The following is a 13,173-nucleotide window of genomic DNA, read 5'->3' on the forward strand; positions in this document are numbered from 1 at the left end:
ACATAATATATGAACTTCTTAGGATAAATGGAACATTACAGCTGATAGACATCAAGAAAATTTAAACTATCCATGCCGTCTTGATTTTCATATCCAAATACTGGAGAGTTTCTTTCTTCTTCTTCTTCTTCTTTTTTTTTTTTTTTTGTTTCAAGGATCTATCCATGGTTACAAAACTGTCCGCATAGATTGATGAACCAGGCTTCACAGTAAAAGGGAATGATTCAAAGTTGTTATATAACTTTAGAGCCACGATTCAAAGTTTTGTTAAAGAGTTTAGTGAGCTAACGCCAATGTTTAGGTACAAAATAATTTTTTAGTGAAGGCAGAGAGAGAACTGATTTAAAGTGTAGATGCTGAGGTTTGCCTCCTATCTCTGTCTTTACTAGCTGTGTATCACTGGCCCAGTTATTTAACTCCTCTGCACCAACAGATTATGTACAATTATTTCTGCACTGGGAGTGGAGTCTATGGCAATTTATATTTTTATTTTTGTGTTTTGTTTCTCAGCTTTTTAAGATCCCAATAAGGACCACGTTTTTAAAAGGAAAGGTACTCTAAGTAGTGGCACACGGCATCAAGTAAAAGAGGAAGCATTAGGCTAGGCACCACCTTTAGTGACAACGTTAAAAAGTTCAATGTCAGTTATAATCAATAGAGTTTCCAGCTTTTAATCAGTTAATGGAAAGTAAAAACCACTTTCCATTTTTTAAAAAGCCACTCGATTTTTGAAAACAAGTTATTTCTGGGGGTAAGTACATTCCTTCTTAATTAAAACTGGCTAAAAATATCTCGCCCACCCTCTCATTATCAAACACTTTTTGTTTTTCATCATTACGATGTTGACCTCTAGCCTACACACAATGCTCTAATACGTCCAATGACATTTTTGCTGTCACACCAATAAAGCATGGTTGTAAACTCAGCATTTATTATTCACATGGCCTACATAATTCTCTCCTTCTTCTGAAATAATAAACCAACATGAAGTCACCCTCATGACCATATTAAAGTTAATTTCCTCCAAATTACATGTCATATTCATAAGACATGACTTTGCATTTAGTATGCTTATCCTTCAGGGTGTTCTAGGCACAGCTTACATGTTTTACTTAGCAAATACTTTACTGGTGTAAAAGAAACAGATTATTTTCTGTCAGAGGTACCCATTTTCTGATTTTTGCCAAAAACATTGAGTCCTTAAGATCACAAATGCCATAGGCAGTCCAATTACTATTCCACTGAGCTCGTTAATCTGTCATTCACCAGGAAAAACAAAAACGAGGTATTTTATGAAATACCATCCATTCATTCAATCTACTGCTAGGTGCTGAAGAATGCTTTCTAAAGGATTCTAAGCCAAAATTTTGGGTTCTCAAATCCCCATTGGGAAGAGAGGTATGAAAACAATACAAGTGTACCCCAGGGCATGTGATGGGGGGCAGAGGGGAGGAGGAAAGGTGTTCAGGGTAGGCATTACTACAAAGACTTCGCAGTGAGTTGTAGGAAATGAGTAGGCTTTTGCAGGTGAATAGGGAGAAGACAAAGCAGCCCACGTTCTCAGGAGAGGAGTGGCCCCTGAGCCTCGCGGGGCATGCTGGAGCCCGGAGAGGGAAGGACGGGGCTCCCCCCAGGCCGAACACTTTCTGAGTTTTATTTAGCCTATGCACATTTAATCCACGTACCATCTGGGCACCCACCAGAATTTTCGAGTCTAACTAGAGAAATCAAAAGTCCATTTAAATGATAAAAGCAAACTTGGCAAGGTGGTGGGGTCGTGTCCTGCTCCCCGCGGGCTCCCTGACCCTGGAGAGGACAGGTGTCTGGCTCTCCTGCCCTGGCCCCACGCAGCCTGTGATGTCTCACAGATCTGGGTTACTGTTGCCATTACACATATTACTTTTGGCTATTTCTGCATCCCTACGGTGATATTTTTGTGCCACTCTGTGATTAAGCAGAATGGTAATTATTGTGACTGTATCTATACATGGGCAGGCCGGATGGCTAACACTCAAGAGAGCAGGCTGGGGAAGGAGACCCAGTCTTAGCAACATAGTAAAAAGGTGGGATCATCAGACACAGAAAGACAGATGTCCCGTAAGGGTTGTTCCTATCCACACAGCTACATATATATCTAACTACCCACCCACCCTCCTGCCCACCTACCTACCTATTTATTTGACATACATTTCATGTAATAAAGGTAAACACCATGGAAACGTCTGCTGGGGCAGTTGCTGCCTTAGGCCCCTTGCCATGTATTGTCCATAGAACACGACTTCACACAGATGCTATAACTTCTTCAAGCATGTTGACTCAGGCCCTGCTTACTAAAAAACAAACACTAAGAAAAAATTTTTTTAATCTTTCTGTGGTGCTACAATTAATCGGGTTTCCAAATCTGAAGACCCTCCTCTGCGTTGACAAGATTCCCAGGATCCACATCAGGGACCAAGAGCGGCTGTAGGAGGGTGTGCTCACGACCACGAGCGGCTGCTTCTCCTTGTCTGTGCCGTTACCTCACGCAGGACACGTTTCACACCCACGCTGATTAAATCAGATGTTAGGCTTTTACCTGGGGTGGGTATGCATCATCTCCAGGAATGCAGAGCCCACCTCAAACACTGCGGAGAGAAACGTGGAGGTGAGCACGGCTAACAGAGAAGTGTTGGGAAAGGAAAGAGCTGAGGTTAACGAAGCACGGCGCTCACACGTATGACCCAGGTGCTGCCTGGGAGCTCAGTTACGCATGGTTAGAGAGACACATGCAAACCCTTGGCTAGAGCAGACACACAATCTACCCTCTCAGGCCGTACGAGCCTTCCCTAAGAAGGACAAAAACAACAGTGGGTGTCGGAGCCACGAAACTGGAGTTTGAATTCCAGCTTTCCAGTTTACTGATTATTCACTCTCAGTACATTTCCTTGACTTTCCTGTCTCAGGATCATTGACATATCCCAAAGGTGTTGTGGAAAGAGTGATAAATAATGCATGGGTGATATTTGGCACTTGCTTGACATTCAACACGTATGAGTTACCATTGCATACTCAGCATCTAAGAACCTGGGTGAATTTTCAAGATAAAATGAAGGGCAGTCTAGGATTCTGCACAGAACTCGTGGAGGGTCTCATCATTGCACGCTGCCTTCTCCCGTGCACTCTGAGAGGGCCATTATATGACTTCCGTCATCTTCAAACCTCAGAGTTCTAGAAAAAAATGACTGTAGTTTCTTCTGTTGGCTTAAGAACTGCTACTCAATTCTTAGATCTTGCATGCAGGGTTATGTTCATTTAGAATACACACACACACACACACACACACACACACACTGTGTGCATAATTTTTCACGGTATGTTTACTCCAGAGGAAAGAGATGATGGAGATGTTAAGGTGTCCATGAAATATCTGATGCTCAGTGAAGAAGAGAATGACATGGAATCCTTGTCTCAGAGGTCCAAGGAGCCCGCGACGAGCCCGCCACATGACAGACCTCAGCTTACAGGTGGCATGTCAACCACCTCAGAACAGGAGACAGAGCAAGATCTCTGGCCCCATGTTTGTTTCTTACCACAGATAACTTTAGAGCTTCCTGTACTCAGGCCTCACTCCTTCCTTTTTGGGGTTGCTTTGTCAACACTGCAGCTTCGTAGACATGCCTGTGAGATGTCAAAATCTTCCAAATCTGCGTTTATTCAGCCTGATTCAGTGTTTAAACCTGGTAAATCCTGGATACCCCTTGTTTGACACCTCTGCCTCCCCTCTGCTATGACTCCTAATATTATTGTTAAGGATTCACAGGATTCTTTGAAGTCAATAAATCTTCATCAAGACACGAAGCCAGCAAATCAGACTTCTTCGTAAATATTTTAAAACCATATCCAAAACAAAAACCCAGCTCTCTCTTTTTTTTTTCTTAGACTCCCTGTCACAACATTCACACCCTTAGTGAGTAATGACTGGAGCTGGGTTTTGGAGTACGGCTGAAAAATTGGACACCTCAGATCCACACGTTCAAGTCATCCATAAAATGCTCAGTGTAAAAACGTAAGAAAATACATCCAATACAAAGTTGGCAGGTGAAATCCGGGAGCTACCAGCAGACCACCTGAGGAGACGAGACATTCCAAGGTACAGCTGCCATCTCTGCCCTGTCTCACTTTGGCAGAGTGAGAGGCAGCAACCCACTGAGACGTGCAGGGGTCCCCCTATGGAACAGGCCCTGTAATCTGCGCTTTACCAAATAGACTCAATAGACAGACAACCTATCACTGTGATATTTTGTCTCATCTTCTCTGTAAATGAAAGCAGAGAACAACAAAACAACTCTCATTTCCAGTGTTTTTCTTCTTCATAAACAACTATTCCCTCCCTTAAAACTGTTCAACTATGCATCATGAATTTTAGACACTGACCTTTTCCCCCTAACTTGTTGATGTCCAGTTACTAGCAAAGTGCTTGGCATGTAGCAGGTACACAATAAATTCTATGAAACTGAATTACTAACAAATTAATTAATCAGCGGTCATCTGGACTCAACGGAAGGTTGTACTTTAAAGGAAAGAACGTGAATTCGAATTTGAACATTTCTGGAAAGAATGAAATGAAAGGAAATCTATCACTGATCTGTAACACGTTAACAAATGTGCTTTCTTAATCTAGAGCAAACAGATGCTATATGTAGGTTGAAGGTACACATCTGGAAATAGCATGATCCCTATCAAGTTCATTTGCATAACATCTTCAAACTATACAGTAGGAAGTCTATGGATAACAATATTATGTCTCATAACTGCATTGATTTTGATGCTTAGTTCCAAAGCAGCCTGGACATCAGTGTACCATTAGCCTGGATCTGTTTGCTTCCTTCAGACTCCTCATGGGGTAGTAGTGAAGTACTTGGTTTTGAGGCTCCTCCCTCAGTGCCCGGGCTCTTTACATTCTATCAAAGAAGCCTGTCTTTTGCTTAGTAAAAAACTATATTTTAAGAAACTAAAAAAGCAGCATATGTAACACTAAACACAGAAGTGTCTAGGTACAAAGATGAGTCTTGTGTAGCAGAAGAGGTTAAGGAATATCTTTGCCAGACTACGAAATGGCCTAGAGTACAATTTAGGAAAATCATCACTAGAGAGTAATTCAGAAACCAGGAATGTGTGTGCAAATGGTCCTGGGAAATCCTGACATTAAATGACAGATGGAATCCTGCTACTGGGCAGTTTTTTCTTAGACGTTAAGATTCTGTTCCATGTCCCTGATATGAACACCCTCTGTTCCCTTGGCTTTCATAAGTACCTCACGTGTCACACTGAACCGTGACTGCTGGTTCAGTCGTCTTTCTCCCTTCCCAAATGCAAGCTCACCGAGAAATTACCCTGTCCACCCTCGTTCATATGGGGACAAGCACAGTCCCTGACACAGTGCACACCGTGTATTCAATCAGGGAGAGCCTCAATCCTGATTTGTGTCAATCATCCATTAGAACACTGCTACTAAATCCCAAATTCTCTTCCATAAGTTTGGAGAAAGTCCATTCTTTCATTACTTGGAAGTAAAATCTGATTTCCTCAAGCCACAGTCTCAATCCACATTAGGGAAGGGTGTTCCATGTATTATGTTTGGTGCTTGGAGCACAGAATATGGGGAGCTGATAACGGTTGTTGCTCAAACAACTGTTGTTGGCCAATACTCTCTCCTGTTGGAGCACATAGAAATGAGTCACAAGCTGTCTTAAAGAGGCCATTTGCCTTGGCTCAGTGTGCTCTGCAGAGCAACAGCCTATACCCAACTGCCTCCTGGGACGTGACCAGTGAGGAAGAGCCCAGGTGTTCCTGAGTCTCCACTGGGTGTCTCTGATGCTACCCTCTGCTGGGTCTGCTTCCATCCAACGACCACACCTGTTCTCAGTCTCCTGGATTTTTGTCCTTCAAAACTCAATCTCAGACGTCCTCTCCTCCATCTACACTCCCACTTCCCAGGGACTTTCATCCCAGCTCAGGCTGACCACTTGCCAGTAAGTCTCCAGCCCAAGTCTCTTTCCTGAACTCTAGGCTCATATATCACTATAGCTAATCAGATGCCATGAGCATCTCAAAAGGAACCAAAATTAAATTCCAAATCTCCTCTTCCCTCAAAGTTATTCACACAGAACCTTTCTCACCTCTGCAAATGGCAACATCGTTATTCCAGGTGCTCAGAGTAAAACAAACCCAAACCAAACCTTTTTCCTCCACTCCACATCTAATCCATCAGCAAATGACGGTGGCTCTGTTCAAAACGGAGGGACCTCCTACCACTGCCGCCCTTGCAGCGCCAGTCCAAGCTGCCAGGATTTATTGCCTATTTATCACAATAGCCTCTTAGCCAGTGTCTCTGCATCTGCCCTTGATGCCCACAGTCTGTCCGTAACCCGCCAGCCACAGTGACCCTGTAAAACAATCCAGATCATGCCACCCTCTGCTCAAGTCTCCCTAATCTCTACCCATTGCATTCAGAGTAAACAAAATCCTAAACCTCGCATAGCATTTATTTCCAGTTTCTCTCTGACTTCATCTAGCCTGCGTCCCCTGCCCACGGTGGCTCATGCAGAGGTGATGTTTCTGTAGAAGAACTGGCATGCCTTGTCTCAAGGACATTGCCCTTGCTGTCCCCTCTGCCTGGAATCCCTTCTTAAGGACATGTCTAGGTCTCATTATCGTCCCTCCCTCAGATCTCTGCTCAGGAGTCAGCTTGATGAGGCTCTCCCAGACCATCCTCTTACACATAAAACTCCTCACACTACATACTTCCTGTTCTCGCTGTTGTTTTATTTTATTCTATGCTTTATTGCAACATGACAACCATCCCAACACACACACACACACACACACACACACACACACACACACTTCTTGCATTGATTTGTTGGCTGTCTCTCCTTCCTAGAACCTAAGCTCTGTGAGTGCACAGAGCTATATACTGAGCACCCCATACAGTGCCTGACCCATATCAGGCCTCAATAAATACTTTAAAAATACTTACAGATCTATTTCTGAATAGGAAATTATTTAAGGTCGTGGTTGTCTTTTGCTTGGTCTCATACTTTCAATCAACAACAAAATTCTAATAGAAACATAATCTTTTTATTTCTTTATTAGATCCATTTCAGCATTTAATTTGCCAGGCTTAACCTAAATTAAAAAGGAACAAGGAATACGCCAGTGACTACTTAGAAGAGAAGCTGTTATAAATCTTTTAATCCCAGTACTACTCTAGGAAATACAGTTTGCTGGAAGCTCATTATTATTCCAGCAACAGTTCTTATAGACAATGTGCAAGAGAGAAGAATTTTATAAGGCTCCCTCGCATTAATGCAGAAAAAGATTTTATGTCCCATGAAGCCACAGAGCAACTTTATATAAATAAATATACTTATTTTAATTAATTAATGAACTAAATAAACATTAGTACTGCTGTGAATAAAGACAATTAGTGGACTATTTATTTATTTTTAATTTGATTTTTCTTTTATTGATTTTTTTCTTTCTTTTTTTTTTTTAGAGAGGAAGGCAGAGGGAGAGAGAGACAGAATCATTGATGAGGGAGAACACTGATTGGCCGTCTCCTGCATGCCCCCCACTGGGAATTGGGCCCACACCCTGGGCATGTGCCCTGACTGGGAATCGAACTGGCGAACTTATTTTATTTTATTTTTTTAAAGAAAAAGTATGCTATGGCTCATCCCCTGAAAATTGCTTGGACATGTGCAGATAAATCAATAGCCTTTGCAAACTTTGATCTTAACGAGAAACTCTTTTAAATGATAGCAGTTTTAGTTATAAATGAACTATATATTTCACACACTAACAATTTTCTACTTTCATTTAAATGTTTTATAAAACACTGTTAATATATAAATGTATATACGTAATATGTAGCACATGACTGAAGTATTGTTTTTAAAGTATTTAATGATAGTTTAATAAAGTGTACAATGTAACTTCATCAATACATTTGTTTTAGGAAACTCTCCCTGAAGCCAACATCGTTACCTTAACTCTCACCACACAGGATCACCTCCTTCACTGTCTGATGCTCACCCAGTATTTTGAAGACAACTATTTTGTTATGGTTTTGCTTGTTTTGGGTGAAAAATAAATCTGGTCCCTGCTACTCTATTTTTATGAGCAGCAGATGTCAAAAATATCCATTTTTATCACATGGACGTAAGTTTATTTAGAAACAAATATAAGAAGTGCCTTACTGGAAGTCACCTAGCTATTAAAGTAAAGGGGATTCAAACCTAAGTTCTAGATCTTAAACACTGTAATACTCTGGGGCTTCTGAATTCCTCATTAGCATTTGCCACTTAGTATTACAACTGGTCCAATTAAAATATTCTTCTGGGCGGTGAACTCCCAGAAGGAGAGAATGTGTGTTGCCTTTACATTCGGGGCCCGGTAGCTCAGTGCTGGCCCAGGGCTGACACTCCACGCGTGCGCAGCAATGAATCAACGCAGGTGACAAGCGGCTGCCAGCCCTGGGTCAGGCAGAGTATTCAGACACACCAGGGACAGAAGGCCGGAGATGACTCAGTGCCTGGGCTCCTGCAAGGAAGGTTACGAGACTTAGAAAAATGAAGCTACCTTAAGAAAAAGAAGTTTCATAGAAAAATAAAATATAGGGGTGATCCTGTGGACCAAGGTGTTGTACAGTCATAGGACTAAGAACTTTGTCTGGATGCCTACTCAGCTGTCATTTTGTCTCGATTCTGATTTGCTCTGAAATGAACATCTGTTCTGAATCACAAACACGTAAGGTTGAAGGTGTGACACCGGTCACCTGGGTCTTGTTCCCACTCAATTTAAGAATCCATCCTGATGACGGACACCCAACTTATGATTGGATCTTCCAAATGACAGGGCCCACTGCTGGTGAGAGAATCAGTCTCATTGTCAGACAATACTGGGATAAGTCTTCTTTCTGGTTTAATCCAGCTTCTCCACAGGAAGAGAAGGCGCGCGCGCACACACACACACACACACACACACACCCCTATACAGAAGAGATGCTGCAGATCTCTGTATGTTTAGACACGTAGAAATATGCTTTCAACGCAGTGGAGGATGAGGGAAGAGGTGATGGAAGGACAGTACTTAGAAGGACCAGAGAGTTCAAAGAATATATGCCAGAGATAATGTGCCACACGTGCCAGCTCGTTCTCACCTCCACGTTATTCTCAATCAATCCATTTTTGATCACCACCCCAGTCCTTCACCCCCGACATCCAAAAAGCTAGAATGCTTAGATGCCACTGCTATCCAACACCAAAGATGCGCACCGCTAGGCCTTTATGGGAACAAGTCTCTACAGCAACACTTTGCGTAATCTTCTCACATACAGATCTTAAGTCATTATTAAGTTAATTGTGCAACTCTCCATATAATTACAACATTATCATCCTATTCTTCCAAAAATGAACATACTTTTTTTTAGTCTCTAAGTGTTCAAAGGACAAGGAAATATTGCTGAATATACATGAATCTTCATAAAAATCGAAGCAGACGCACCAACACGCTTCAGAGGCGGGCAAGCCCTGGGGCGCAGTAGTAAACGCCAGAATTAGGACTTGAGCATCATTCTTTATTTCTTATATATAGTCCAATTATTCTATTTATTTAAATTGAATAACCTTGATTCGTTCTTAGTAACAGCCTTAGTTGGCCACTTCCTTGGTTTTCCATTTTGTAAGATATGCAAAATGGGTGTAATACACTGGGAAATGAGATTGCCTGCGAAACCTACTAGTAAAAATAAGAATTCTACTTTAACTCAGTTCTATTTATAAATTATATTAGGTTTTGCTTGAAGAACTCTCCAGTACTACATTCTAGGAAAAAATGATGTATAATAGGGAAAATAATAAAAAGCAAAAATAGCCCCAGATCTGAACATATATTTGAAAGCATAACAAGTGGCTGTTCCATCTCTCTGTAACTATTAAACTCACTTCCAGAAAGTAAGAACAAAGAGTAGCAATGCTCGTTGTCACCTTTACATTCTTTCTGGCTATTCTAAAGGTCTGCATTTTTTTTTTTATCCGTCACAATAACCATAAAACATTTCATCTTGCCCGACGTCAACCTCATTATTTAACAGCAGGCAGGTGTCTGCCCATCACAGCATCTAACGCCGGGCTCAGCGGCGTCCCGGCAGGAGTGGAGCCCCCTGAGCTCACTCCTGCCTCTGTGGTCTTCACTTCACCCCAGCTTTGACTGGGGCCTTGAGTTCTCGCCTCAGCAATTCCTGCCTCAATAGTCACCTCTCAGTGTGGAGGCAGGGGAAAAAGTGACATTGAAAAATGATAGTTTGTCCACTGATGTCTGCTCAGACTCTAAGGATATTCAGGGTCCAAATCACGTGACATTAAATGGGAGACAGGACGTGAAAACAAAAAGGTGTAAACCTACTTCTATCTCAAAAAACTGCTCTCCTATTCCTATTCGATTTCTGTACAATTCCACTTATCTCAAAATACTAAAAAAATATATTCAGATAAGACTGACGAATCTCAGAGGAAGAGGGCCATTAACCAAAGAACTTCTATGCATAACCCATAGACACAGACAACAGTGCAGTGAAGGCTTATGGAGGGGAGGGAGTCAGTGGGGGGAAAGAGGGAGAACATCTGTAATACTTTATAAAGATACAGTTTAGCCCTGGCAGGTTTGGCTCCATGGTTAGAGTGTCGGTCCGCGGACCAGATAGTCCCGGGTTCAGTTCCCGCTAAGAGCACATACATTGGTTGTGGTTTTTCCCTGGCCCCGGTTGGGGTCATGTGGGTGGCAACCACTCGATGTGTCTCTCTCCCATCGATGTTTCTCTCTCTCTTCTTCCCTCTCTCCCTCCCACTCTATCTGAAGATAAATGCAAAAAATGTCCTCAGGTGAGGTTAAAAAAAAAAAGAGATACATTTTAAATAAGTATATTGATATAAAAGATAACGTGTTTTAATAGAATTTTCAATGCTGAAAACATTAGCTGACACGTGACTTTCAACAGCTGTGCCTCGCAGATGGATCTGCACCTCGGTGCTGGGAGGATGGACCAGGCTTTCCTCGGGTGCTCTCGGCAGCCAAGGGGCCACGGCAGCCTTTATACCTGCACCATCTATACTCTCTGTAGCTTTCTTTGTTTATGTGCAATCTGATTTTTACTCTGATCCTGTTATAAATAATTCTTTATATTAAAATTCCCTCGCTCAAATCACTATGTGGTTTCTGTCTCCTGAGTGGACCCTGACTGAGATACACAGTGAAATGAACTGGGGAAACAGTAGACAATAAACACGCACACACATGCGCACACACACACACACGCACACGTGTTCACTGGAGTTCTCAGAGGCTCTAGGGCAGTGGCTCTCAACCTTCCTAATGCCGCAACCCTTTAATACAGTTCTTCATGTTGTGGTGACCCCCAACCATAAAATTATTTTTGTTGCTACTTCATAACTGTAATTTTGCTACTGTTATGTCTTAGGCGGCCCTGTGAAAGGGTCATTCGACCCCCAAAGGGATGGCGACCCACAGGTTGCGAAGTGCTGCTCTAGAGGCTATCCACATATGTTACAAATGTAAAAGAAAGATGAATTACATGAAGGATTTCACACACTTGCATTTTTTAAGAAACTCCTCCCATCTCGCACACACAGCACATAGCCCTGTGGGCACCTATGAGAACAGCTGTTTTAATTCACAGTCCAGCTGAATTCAAACGTGGGGCCCATGCAGGGCACGTGGAGAGACCAGCACAGTCTCTGCACGTCGACAATTTTTCTTTCCATTATGTTGAGAAAAAGAGCTATGGCACCACACTGTCACCATTTTCCTGTCTGTGAGTACCGGAGACAACGCCCACCTAGGAGTAGCCATGGTTTTCAGCCCGGGGAGAGCAGACATTCTCAGCTGGCTGTCCCAAGAGCAGCCGGCAGGTGGGAACGCTCCCGAATTCCGAATCCAGCACATGTGGGCGTCCCCACAGATGCGCGCGGCATCCATGGAAACCTGCAGGCATCGTCAGATTTTTGGCTCTTTGCAGGTTCAAACAGGATCCGCTGGGAAAAGACCTTGCAGAGGCCTTGGCTTTTAGAAATATATGACTTAAGTAGTAAGTGTCAGACACTATCAGGGTCAGGGGCTGTGACACGCTGCAGGACAGAGCCCTGGTGGAAGCTATGATTACCTTTTATGAACATTCGCCGAAATATCGTCAAGGAAATGTAATTACCAACGGGGAGGTTCATTTATCCCCATTATTCCGGGCTACCAAAGAAACCTGACAAGTAAACAATTTAGATAAGGATTCTAATAATCTAGCCATGCCAAGTACCTGCAATTTGTCACGCGGTGTGCTCTTCCCTTCCCGGAGCAGTGAGTCGCCCTTGAAGTGCTATTTCCGCTGACTGTACACTGGGAAGACAACTTTGAATCAGTGTCAAGATACCGAGCTAATCACGCTCAAAAACAACAAAACAAAAACCAATGAGATGTGTCCCCCTACGGAGTCAAGGTAGAATGCAATGGCATTCTTATAATACAGACCCAGCTAACTCATTAAAATGAAAAACAGAGAAGATACATAAGGAGCCGTGGAAAAGCATCTCAAATCTACTTCACCTCCTGTTTGAGGTGGAAGTAAAACAGTCAGATCCTAAATGCTTTGAGTCGCTGTGATATGACTCATAGCGTGTTAGATAAAAAGGACATGAATAAAGCATGAGACACAATTCCTTACTTGAATAACTTAGCGCAGTTGGAAGATGAAAAAAATTTTTTAAGTGGGTATATTTAGATTATTTCCATAATAAAATGTAATGATAAAACTCCAAAAAGAACAACAGATTTTTCTAATCTACAATCTACGTCTTGAATACATATTTACCTTGCGATATTTTCTAGAGAAACTGGCATTCACCCAAGGAGCAAAAGTAGGCTCTAAGGTATCTTTTGCAACAGCTGAGTATTTGCAGGTAGGGAGAGTTTAACATAAGCATGGCTGTGTGGAGTGGCTCTTTCTTAATGAAACGGAATGACGGGGTCCCGGCAAATAAGCATCGTGCAAAGAGAAACCACTAATTCGCTCAGATGTTTTCACTAGTTCCTTTTTTCAGCCTGTATTTGCTGATTCTCTTTTGT

Source organism: Molossus molossus, unplaced genomic scaffold (genome assembly GCF_014108415.1).
Source record: "Molossus molossus isolate mMolMol1 unplaced genomic scaffold, mMolMol1.p scaffold_m16_p_1, whole genome shotgun sequence".
Lineage (NCBI taxonomy): Eukaryota > Metazoa > Chordata > Mammalia > Chiroptera > Molossidae > Molossus > Molossus molossus.